The sequence below is a fragment of the Bubalus kerabau genome, unplaced genomic scaffold (genome assembly GCF_029407905.1).
Source record: "Bubalus kerabau isolate K-KA32 ecotype Philippines breed swamp buffalo unplaced genomic scaffold, PCC_UOA_SB_1v2 scaffold_56, whole genome shotgun sequence".
NCBI lineage: Eukaryota > Metazoa > Chordata > Mammalia > Artiodactyla > Bovidae > Bubalus > Bubalus kerabau.
The window spans coordinates 813,302-823,135 of record NW_026577910.1 but is presented as its reverse complement, the minus strand read 5'-3'; positions in this window follow the sequence as shown (position 1 = coordinate 823,135).

The window sequence follows — 9,834 nt, the reverse complement described above, 5'->3', positions numbered from 1 at the left end:
GGCATTCTCGAGTTACGACGGGGATCTCAGCCTTCCCCTTGGGTTGGCCCTGGGAAGCCCAATCTTCCCCTCGGGTTGCGAGGGAAAGCTGGGGGTGGCGCTCGAGTCACTGCAGGGCCTAAGAGACCTCACCTAAGCGTGTGTCCGGGACCTAATTTTCCTCTCCAGGGAAGGCAGGGATCTCGGGGTTGCATTCCAGGCTCCCCCGGGGAGTCAGGCCTCGTCTCGAGGGGAAGCCAAGGACTCCGCTCTCCTCTCGAGTCGCGACGCGGGTCTCTTGGAGCCCCCTGAGCGGCCTCAAGGAGTCCAGCCTCCTCTTCCGTTTGGAGAGAGGACCCGGGATTGCTCTCCAGGCCATGCAGGAAAAGAAGGCCCTCAGCTCGCGAGGACGGGGGCGTCTCAGGGGTTTCCTCGAGCTGCGGCGCCCGTGGGGGTTTTCTCCCGAGGCACGACGAGGATCTCAGGGAGCCTCTCGTGCGGCGCCAGGGAAGTCAGGTCTCCATGCGCGTGGCGAGGGGGAGCGCGTCCTGGCTCTCGAGTCACGGGAGGGGACTAGGGCCTCGAGACGCGTTGAAGAAGGACGAGGTCTTTGTCGGGGGGCGGCGGGAAACCCTCGTTTCCCTCGCCTTCTGCCGGGGACCTTAGGGAACTTCCCAGGGTGCCTCTGAGAGGCGAGGGATCCTGTGGAGGTGGCGGGGCCCCTCGGGACTCCGCTGGGTCTGGCGCAACGGAAGAGGGCCTCACCTCGAGGGGAGGCAGGCACCTCAGGCTTCCCCTGCGTTTTGGACTCCGACCGCAGGGTCCCTGCAGAGTTGGGACAGGAGAGTCAGGCCTCGTCTTGTCTGAGGAAGGGAACCCCGCTGGCCTCTCGAGTTGCTCAGGGGGTCTCAGGCCCCTCGTCGAGCTGTGTGTGGAACCCGCGGGTCTTTGCGGACGATGCACGGGGGTGGCAGTGCCCCTTCGTGTTGTGCCTTCACCCACAGGGTTGCCTTCGAAGAGGGGTCCGGGCCTCGGGTCCTTCTCAAGAGCGGACCGGGGAATCGGGGGCGTTCGGCCTGTGGCCCCACCCACGTGGCTCGTCTCGAATTTCCTCGTGAGACCGGCCTCATCCTGAGGTGCGCCGGGAAGGCCGGGAACCCCTTCCAGACCACGCAGGGGAATCGCCTCTCCTGTCGCGATCAGGAGGGGAGAAGGGGCTCAGAGGAAGCGGTGCCGGGACCCTCGGTGTTCCCCTCGGGGGAACCCGGCGTGTCGGGGGACTTTTGGGGGTCGCAGGAAGGCTGTCAGGGACCGTCTCGCCCTTCAGGGCGGAACAGGGGACTTCCCTTGAGACGCCGTCGCGGGCAAGGGCCTCATCTTGCCAAGCGGTGGGAACCACGTGGTTTTTCTCGAGTTGCGGCGGCATTCTCGAGTTACGACGGGGATCTCAGCCTTCCCCTTGGGTTGGCCCTGGGAAGCCCAATCTTCCCCTCGGGTTGCGAGGGAAAGCTGGGGGTGGCGCTCGAGTCACTGCAGGGCCTAAGAGACCTCACCTAAGCGTGTGTCCGGGACCTAATTTTCCTCTCCAGGGAAGGCAGGGATCTCGGGGTTGCATTCCAGGCTCCCCCGGGGAGTCAGGCCTCGTCTCGAGGGGAAGCCAAGGACTCCGCTCTCCTCTCGAGTCGCGACGCGGGTCTCTTGGAGCCCCCTGAGCGGCCTCAAGGGAGTCCAGCCTCCTCTTCCGTTTGGAGAGAGGACCCGGGATTGCTCTCCAGGCCATGCAGGAAAAGAAGGCCCTCAGCTCGCGAGGACGGGGGCGTCTCAGGGGTTTCCTCGAGCTGCGGCGCCCGTGGGGGTTTTCTCCCGAGGCACGACGAGGATCTCAGGGAGCCTCTCGTGCGGCGCCAGGGAAGTCAGGTCTCCATGCGCGTGGCGAGGGGGAGCGCGTCCTGGCTCTCGAGTCACGGGAGGGGACTAGGGCCTCGAGACGCGTTGAAGAAGGACTCTCGAGGTCTTTGTCGGGGGGCGGCGGGAAACCCTCGTTTCCCTCGCCTTCTGCCGGGGACCTTAGGGAACTTCCCAGGGTGCCTCTGAGAGGCGAGGGATCCTGTGGAGGTGGCGGGGCCCCTCGGGACTCCGCTGGGTCTGGCGCAACGGAAGAGGGCCTCACCTCGAGGGGAGGCAGGCACCTCAGGCTTCCCCTGCGTTTCGGACTCCGACCGCAGGGTCCCTGCAGAGTTGGGACAGGAGAGTCAGGCCTCGTCTTGTCTGAGGAAGGGAACCCCGCTGGCCTCTCGAGTTGCTCAGGGGGTCTCAGGCCCCTCGTCGAGCTGTGTGTGGAACCCGCGGGTCTTTGCGGACGATGCACGGGGGTGGCAGTGCCCCTTCGTGTTGTGCCTTCAGCCACAGGGTTGCCTTCGAAGAGGGGTCCGGGCCTCGGGTCCTTCTCAAGAGCGGACCGGGGAATCGGGGGCGTTCGGCCTGTGGCCCCACCCACGTGGCTCGTCTCGAATTTCCTCGTGAGACCGGCCTCATCCTGAGGTGCGCCGGGAAGGCCGGGAACCCCTTCCAGACCACGCAGGGGAATCGCCTCTCCTGTCGCGATCAGGAGGGGAGAAGGGGCTCAGAGGAAGCGGTGCCGGGACCCTCGGTGTTCCCCTCGGGGGAACCCGGCGTGTCGGGGGACTTTTGGGGGTCGCAGGAAGGCTGTCAGGGACCGTCTCGCCCTTCAGGGCGGAACAGGGGACTTCCCTTGAGACGCCGTCGCGGGCAAGGGCCTCATCTTGCCAAGCGGTGGGAACCACGTGGTTTTTCTCGAGTTGCGGCGGCATTCTCGAGTTACGACGGGGATCTCAGCCTTCCCCTTGGGTTGGCCTGGGAAGCCCAATCTTCCCCTCGGGTTGCGAGGGAAAGCTGGGGGTGGCGCTCGAGTCACTGCAGGGCCTAAGAGACCTCACCTAAGCGTGTGTCCGGGACCTAATTTTCCTCTCCAGGGAAGGCAGGGATCTCGGGGTTGCATTCCAGGCTCCCCCGGGGAGTCAGGCCTCGTCTCGAGGGGAAGCCAAGGACTCCGCTCTCCTCTCGAGTAGCGACGCGGGTCTCTTGGAGCCCCCTGAGCGGCCTCAAGGGAGTCCAGCCTCCTCTTCCGTTTGGAGAGAGGACCCGGGATTGCTCTCCAGGCCATGCAGGAAAAGAAGGCCCTCAGCTCGCGAGGACGGGGGCGTCTCAGGGGTTTCCTCGAGCTGCGGCGCCCGTGGGGGTTTTCTCCCGAGGCACGACGAGGATCTCAGGGAGCCTCTCGTGCGGCGCCAGGGAAGTCAGGTCTCCATGCGCGTGGCGAGGGGGAGCGCGTCCTGGCTCTCGAGTCACGGGAGGGGACTAGGGCCTCGAGACGCCTTGAAGAAGGACTCTCGAGGTCTTTGTCGGGGGGCGGCGGGAAACCCTCGTTTCCCTCGCCTTCTGCCGGGGACCTTAGGGAACTTCCCAGGGTGCCTCTGAGAGGCGAGGGATCCTGTGGAGGTGGCGGGGCCCCTCGGGACTCCGCTGGGTCTGGCGCAACGGAAGAGGGCCTCACCTCGAGGGGAGGCAGGCACCTCAGGCTTCCCCTGCGTTTCGGACTCCGACCGCAGGGTCCCTGCAGAGTTGGGACAGGAGAGTCAGGCCTCGTCTTGTCTGAGGAAGGGAACCCCGCTGGCCTCTCGAGTTGCTCAGGGGGTCTCAGGCCCCTCGTCGAGCTGTGTGTGGAACCCGCGGGTCTTTGCGGACGATGCACGGGGGTGGCAGTGCCCCTTCGTGTTGTGCCTTCAGCCACAGGGTTGCCTTCGAAGAGGGGTCCGGGCCTCGGGTCCTTCTCAAGAGCGGACCAGGGAATCGGGGGCGTTCGGCCTGTGGCCCCACCCACGTGGCTCGTCTCGAATTTCCTCGTGAGACCGGCCTCATCCTGAGGTGCGCCGGGAAGGCCGGGAACCCCTTCCAGACCACGCAGGGGAATCGCCTCTCCTGTCGCGATCAGGAGGGGAGAAGGGGCTCAGAGGAAGCGGTGCCGGGACCCTCGGTGTTCCCCTCGGGGGAACCCGGCGTGTCGGGGGACTTTTGGGGGTCGCAGGAAGGCTGTCAGGGACCGTCTCGCCCTTCAGGGCGGAACAGGGGACTTCCCTTGAGACGCCGTCGCGGGCAAGGGCCTCATCTTGCCAAGCGGTGGGAACCACGTGGTTTTTCTCGAGTTGCGGCGGCATTCTCGAGTTACAACGGGGATCTCAGCCTTCCCCTTGGGTTGGCCCTGGGAAGCCCAATCTTCCCCTCGGGTTGCGAGGGAAAGCTGGGGGTGGCGCTCGAGTCACTGCAGGGCCTAAGAGACCTCACCTAAGCGTGTGTCCGGGACCTAATTTTCCTCTCCAGGGAAGGCAGGGATCTCGGGGTTGCATTCCAGGCTCCCCCGGGGAGTCAGGCCTCGTCTCGAGGGGAAGCCAAGGACTCCGCTCTCCTCTCGAGTCGCGACGCGGGTCTCTTGGAGCCCCCTGAGCGGCCTCAAGGGAGTCCAGCCTCCTCTTCCGTTTGGAGAGAGGACCCGGGATTGCTCTCCAGGCCATGCAGGAAAAGAAGGCCCTCAGCTCGCGAGGACGGGGGCGTCTCAGGGGTTTCCTTGAGCTGCGGCGCCCGTGGGGGTTTTCTCCCGAGGCACGACGAGGATCTCAGGGAGCCTCTCGTGCGGCGCCAGGGAAGTCAGGTCTCCATGCGCGTGGCGAGGGGGAGCGCGTCCTGGCTCTCGAGTCACGGGAGGGGACTAGGGCCTCGAGACGCGTTGAAGAAGGACTCTCGAGGTCTTTGTCGGGGGGCGGCGGGAAACCCTCGTTTCCCTCGCCTTCTGCCGGGGACCTTAGGGAACTTCCCAGGGTGCCTCTGAGAGGCGAGGGATCCTGTGGAGGTGGCGGGGCCCCTCGGGACTCCGCTGGGTCTGGCGCAACGGAAGAGGGCCTCACCTCGAGGGGAGGCAGGCACCTCAGGCTTCCCCTGCGTTTCGGACTCCGACCGCAGGGTCCCTGCAGAGTTGGGACAGGAGAGTCAGGCCTCGTCTTGTCTGAGGAAGGGAACCCCGCTGGCCTCTCGAGTTGCTCAGGGGGTCTCAGGCCCCTCGTCGAGCTGTGTGTGGAACCCGCGGGTCTTTGCGGACGATGCACGGGGGTGGCAGTGCCCCTTCGTGTTGTGCCTTCAGCCACAGGGTTGCCTTCGAAGAGGGGTCCGGGCCTCGGGTCCTTCTCAAGAGCGGACCGGGGAATCGGGGGCGTTCGGCCTGTGGCCCCACCCACGTGGCTCGTCTCGAATTTCCTCGTGAGACCGGCCTCATCCTGAGGTGCGCCGGGAAGGCCGGGAACCCCTTCCAGACCACGCAGGGGAATCGCCTCTCCTGTCGCAATCAGGAGTGGAGAAGGGGCTCAGAGGAAGCGGTGCCGGGACCCTCGGTGTTCCCCTCGGGGGAACCCGGCGTGTCGGGGGACTTTTGGGGGTCGCAGGAAGGCTGTCAGGGACCGTCTCGCCCTTCAGGGCGGAACAGGGGACTTCCCTTGAGACGCCGTCGCGGGCAAGGGCCTCATCTTGCCAAGCGGTGGGAACCACGTGGTTTTTCTCGAGTTGCGGCGGCATTCTCGAGTTACGACGGGGATCTCAGCCTTCCCCTTGGGTTGGCCCTGGGAAGCCCAATCTTCCCCTCGGGTTGCGAGGGAAAGCTGGGGGTGGCACTCGAGTCACTGCAGGGCCTAAGAGACCTCACCTAAGCGTGTGTCCGGGACCTAATTTTCCTCTCCAGGGAAGGCAGGGATCTCGGGGTTGCATTCCAGGCTCCCCCGGGGAGTCAGGCCTCGTCTCGAGGGGAAGCCAAGGACTCCGCTCTCCTCTCGAGTCGCGACGCGGGTCTCTTGGAGCCCCCTGAGCGGCCTCAAGGGAGTCCAGCCTCCTCTTCCGTTTGGAGAGAGGACCCGGGATTGCTCTCCAGGCCATGCAGGAAAAGAAGGCCCTCAGCTCGCGAGGACGGGGGCGTCTCAGGGGTTTCCTCGAGCTGCGGCGCCCGTGGGGGTTTTCTCCCGAGGCACGACGAGGATCTCAGGGAGCCTCTCGTGCGGCGCCAGGGAAGTCAGGTCTCCATGCGCGTGGCGAGGGGGAGCGCGTCCTGGCTCTCGAGTCACGGGAGGGGACTAGGGCCTCGAGACGCGTTGAAGAAGGACTCTCGAGGTCTTTGTCGGGGGGGCGGCGGGAAACCCTCGTTTCCCTCGCCTTCTGCCGGGGACCTTAGGGAACTTCCCAGGGTGCCTCTGAGAGGCGAGGGATCCTGTGGAGGTGGCGGGGCCCCTCGGGACTCCGCTGGGTCTGGCGCAAACGGAAGAGGGCCTCACCTCGAGGGGAGGCAGGCACCTCAGGCTTCCCCTGCGTTTCGGACTCCGACCGCAGGGTCCCTGCAGAGTTGGGACAGGAGAGTCAGGCCTCGTCTTGTCTGAGGAAGGGAACCCCGCTGGCCTCTCGAGTTGCTCAGGGGGTCTCAGGCCCCTCGTCGAGCTGTGTGTGGAACCCGCGGGTCTTTGCGGACGATGCACGGGGGTGGCAGTGCCCCTTCGTGTTGTGCCTTCAGCCACAGGGTTGCCTTCCAAGAGGGGTCCGGGCCTCGGGTCCTTCTCAAGAGCGGACCGGGGAATCGGGGGCGTTCGGCCTGTGGCCCCACCCACGTGGCTCGTCTCGAATGTCCTCGTGAGACCGGCCTCATCCTGAGGTGCGCCGGGAAGGCCGGGAACCCCTTCCAGACCACGCAGGGGAATCGCCTCTCCTGTCGCGATCAGGAGGGGAGAAGGGGCTCAGAGGAAGCGGTGCCGGGACCCTCGGTGTTCCCCTCGGGGGAACCCGGCGTGTCGGGGACTTTTGGGGGTCGCAGGAAGGCTGTCAGGGACCGTCTCGCCCTTCAGGGCGGAACAGGGGACTTCCCTTGAGACGCCGTCGCGGGCAAGGGCCTCATCTTGCCAAGCGGTGGGAACCACGTGGTTTTTCTCGAGTTGCGGCGGCATTCTCGAGTTACGACGGGGATCTCAGCCTTCCCCTTGGGTTGGCCCTGGGAAGCCCAATCTTCCCCTCGGGTTGCGAGGGAAAGCTGGGGGTGGCGCTCGAGTCACTGCAGGGCCTAAGAGACCTCACCTAAGCGTGTGTCCGGGACCTAATTTTCCTCTCCAGGGAAGGCAGGGATCTCGGGGTTGCATTCCAGGCTCCCCCGGGGAGTCAGGCCTCGTCTTGAGGGGAAGCCAAGGACTCCGCTCTCCTCTCGAGTCGCGACGCGGGTCTCTTGGAGCCCCCTGAGCGGCCTCAAGGGAGTCCAGCCTCCTCTTCCGTTTGGAGAGAGGACCCGGGATTGCTCTCCAGGCCATGCAGGAAAAGAAGGCCCTCAGCTCGCGAGGACGGGGGCGTCTCAGGGGTTTCCTCGAGCTGCGGCGCCCGTGGGGGTTTTCTCCCGAGGCACGACGAGGATCTCAGGGAGCCTCTCGTGCGGCGCCAGGGAAGTCAGGTCTCCATGCGCGTGGCGAGGGGGAGCGCGTCCTGGCTCTCGAGTCACGGGAGGGGACTAGGGCCTCGAGACGCCTTGAAGAAGGACTCTCGAGGTCTTTGTCGGGGGGCGGCGGGAAACCCTCGTTTCCCTCGCCTTCTGCCGGGGACCTTAGGGAACTTCCCAGGGTGCCTCTGAGAGGCGAGGGATCCTGTGGAGGTGGCGGGGCCCCTCGGGACTCCGCTGGGTCTGGCGCAACGGAAGAGGGCCTCACCTCGAGGGGAGGCAGGCACCTCAGGCTTCCCCTGCGTTTCGGACTCCGACCGCAGGGTCCCTGCAGAGTTGGGACAGGAGAGTCAGGCCTCGTCTTGTCTGAGGAAGGGAACCCCGCTGGCCTCTCGAGTTGCTCAGGGGGTCTCAGGCCCCTCGTCGAGCTGTGTGTGGAACCCGCGGGTCTTTGCGGACGATGCACGGGGGTGGCAGTGCCCCTTCGTGTTGTGCCTTCAGCCACAGGGTTGCCTTCGAAGAGGGGTCCGGGCCTCGGGTCCTTCTCAAGAGCGGACCGGGGAATCGGGGGCGTTCGGCCTGTGGCCCCACCCACGTGGCTCGTCTCGAATTTCCTCGTGATACCGGCCTCATCCTGAGGTGCGCCGGGAAGGCCGGGAACCCCTTCCAGACCACGCAGGGGAATCGCCTCTCCTGTCGCGATCAGGAGGGGAGAAGGGGCTCAGAGGAAGCGGTGCCGGGACCCTCGGTGTTCCCCTCGGGGGAACCCGGCGTGTCGGGGGACTTTTGGGGGTCGCAGGAAGGCTGTCAGGGACCGTCTCGCCCTTCAGGGCGGAACAGGGGACTTCCCTTGAGACGCCGTCGCGGGCAAGGGCCTCATCTTGCCAAGCGGTGGGAACCACGTGGTTTTTCTCGAGTTGCGGCGGCATTCTCGAGTTACGACGGGGATCTCAGCCTTCCCCTTGGGTTGGCCCTGGGAAGCCCAATCTTCCCCTCGGGTTGCGAGGGAAAGCTGGGGGTGGCGCTCGAGTCACTGCAGGGCCTAAGAGACCTCACCTAAGCGTGTGTCCGGGACCTAATTTTCCTCTCCAGGGAAGGCAGGGATCTCGGGGTTGCATTCCAGGCTCCCCCGGGGAGTCAGGCCTCGTCTCGAGGGGAAGCCAAGGACTCCGCTCTCCTCTCGAGTCGCGACGCGGGTCTCTTGGAGCCCCCTGAGCGGCCTCAAGGGAGTCCAGCCTCCTCTTCCGTTTGGAGAGAGGACCCGGGATTGCTCTCCAGGCCATGCAGGAAAAGAAGGCCCTCAGCTCGCGAGGACGGGGGCGTCTCAGGGGTTTCCTCGAGCTGCGGCGCCCGTGGGGGTTTTCTCCCGAGGCACGACGAGGATCTCAGGGAGCCTCTCGTGCGGCGCCAGGGAAGTCAGGTCTCCATGCGCGTGGCGAGGGGGAGCGCGTCCTGGCTCTCGAGTCACGGGAGGGGACTAGGGCCTCGAGACGCCTTGAAGAAGGACTCTCGAGGTCTTTGTCGGGGGGCGGCGGGAAACCCTCGTTTCCCTCGCCTTCTGCCGGGGACCTTAGGGAACTTCCCAGGGTGCCTCTGAGAGGCGAGGGATCCTGTGGAGGTGGCGGGGCCCCTCGGGACTCCGCTGGGTCTGGCGCAACGGAAGAGGGCCTCACCTCGAGGGGAGGCAGGCACCTCAGGCTTCCCCTGCGTTTCGGACTCCGACCGCAGGGTCCCTGCAGAGTTGGGACAGGAGAGTCAGGCCTCGTCTTGTCTGAGGAAGGGAACCCCGCTGGCCTCTCGAGTTGCTCAGGGGGTCTCAGGCCCCTCGTCGAGCTGTGTGTGGAACCCGCGGGTCTTTGCGGACGATGCACGGGGGTGGCAGTGCCCCTTCGTGTTGTGCCTTCACCCACAGGGTTGCCTTCGAAGAGGGGTCCGGGCCTCGGGTCCTTCTCAAGAGCGGACCGGGGAATCGGGGGCGTTCGGCCTGTGGCCCCACCCACGTGGCTCGTCTCGAATGTACTCGTGAGACCGGCCTCATCCTGAGGTGCGCCGGGAAGGCCGGGAACCCCTTCCAGACCACGCAGGGGAATCGCCTCTCCTGTCGCGATCAGGAGGGGAGAAGGGGCTCAGAGGAAGCGGTGCCGGGACCCTCGGTGTTCCCCTCGGGGGAACCCGGCGTGTCGGGGGACGTTTGGGGGTCGCAGGAAGGCTGTCAGGGACCGTCTCGCCCTTCAGGGCGGAACAGGGGACTTCCCTTGAGACGCCGTCGCGGGCAAGGGCCTCATCTTGCCAAGCGGTGGGAACCACGTGGTTTTTCTCGAGTTGCGGCGGCA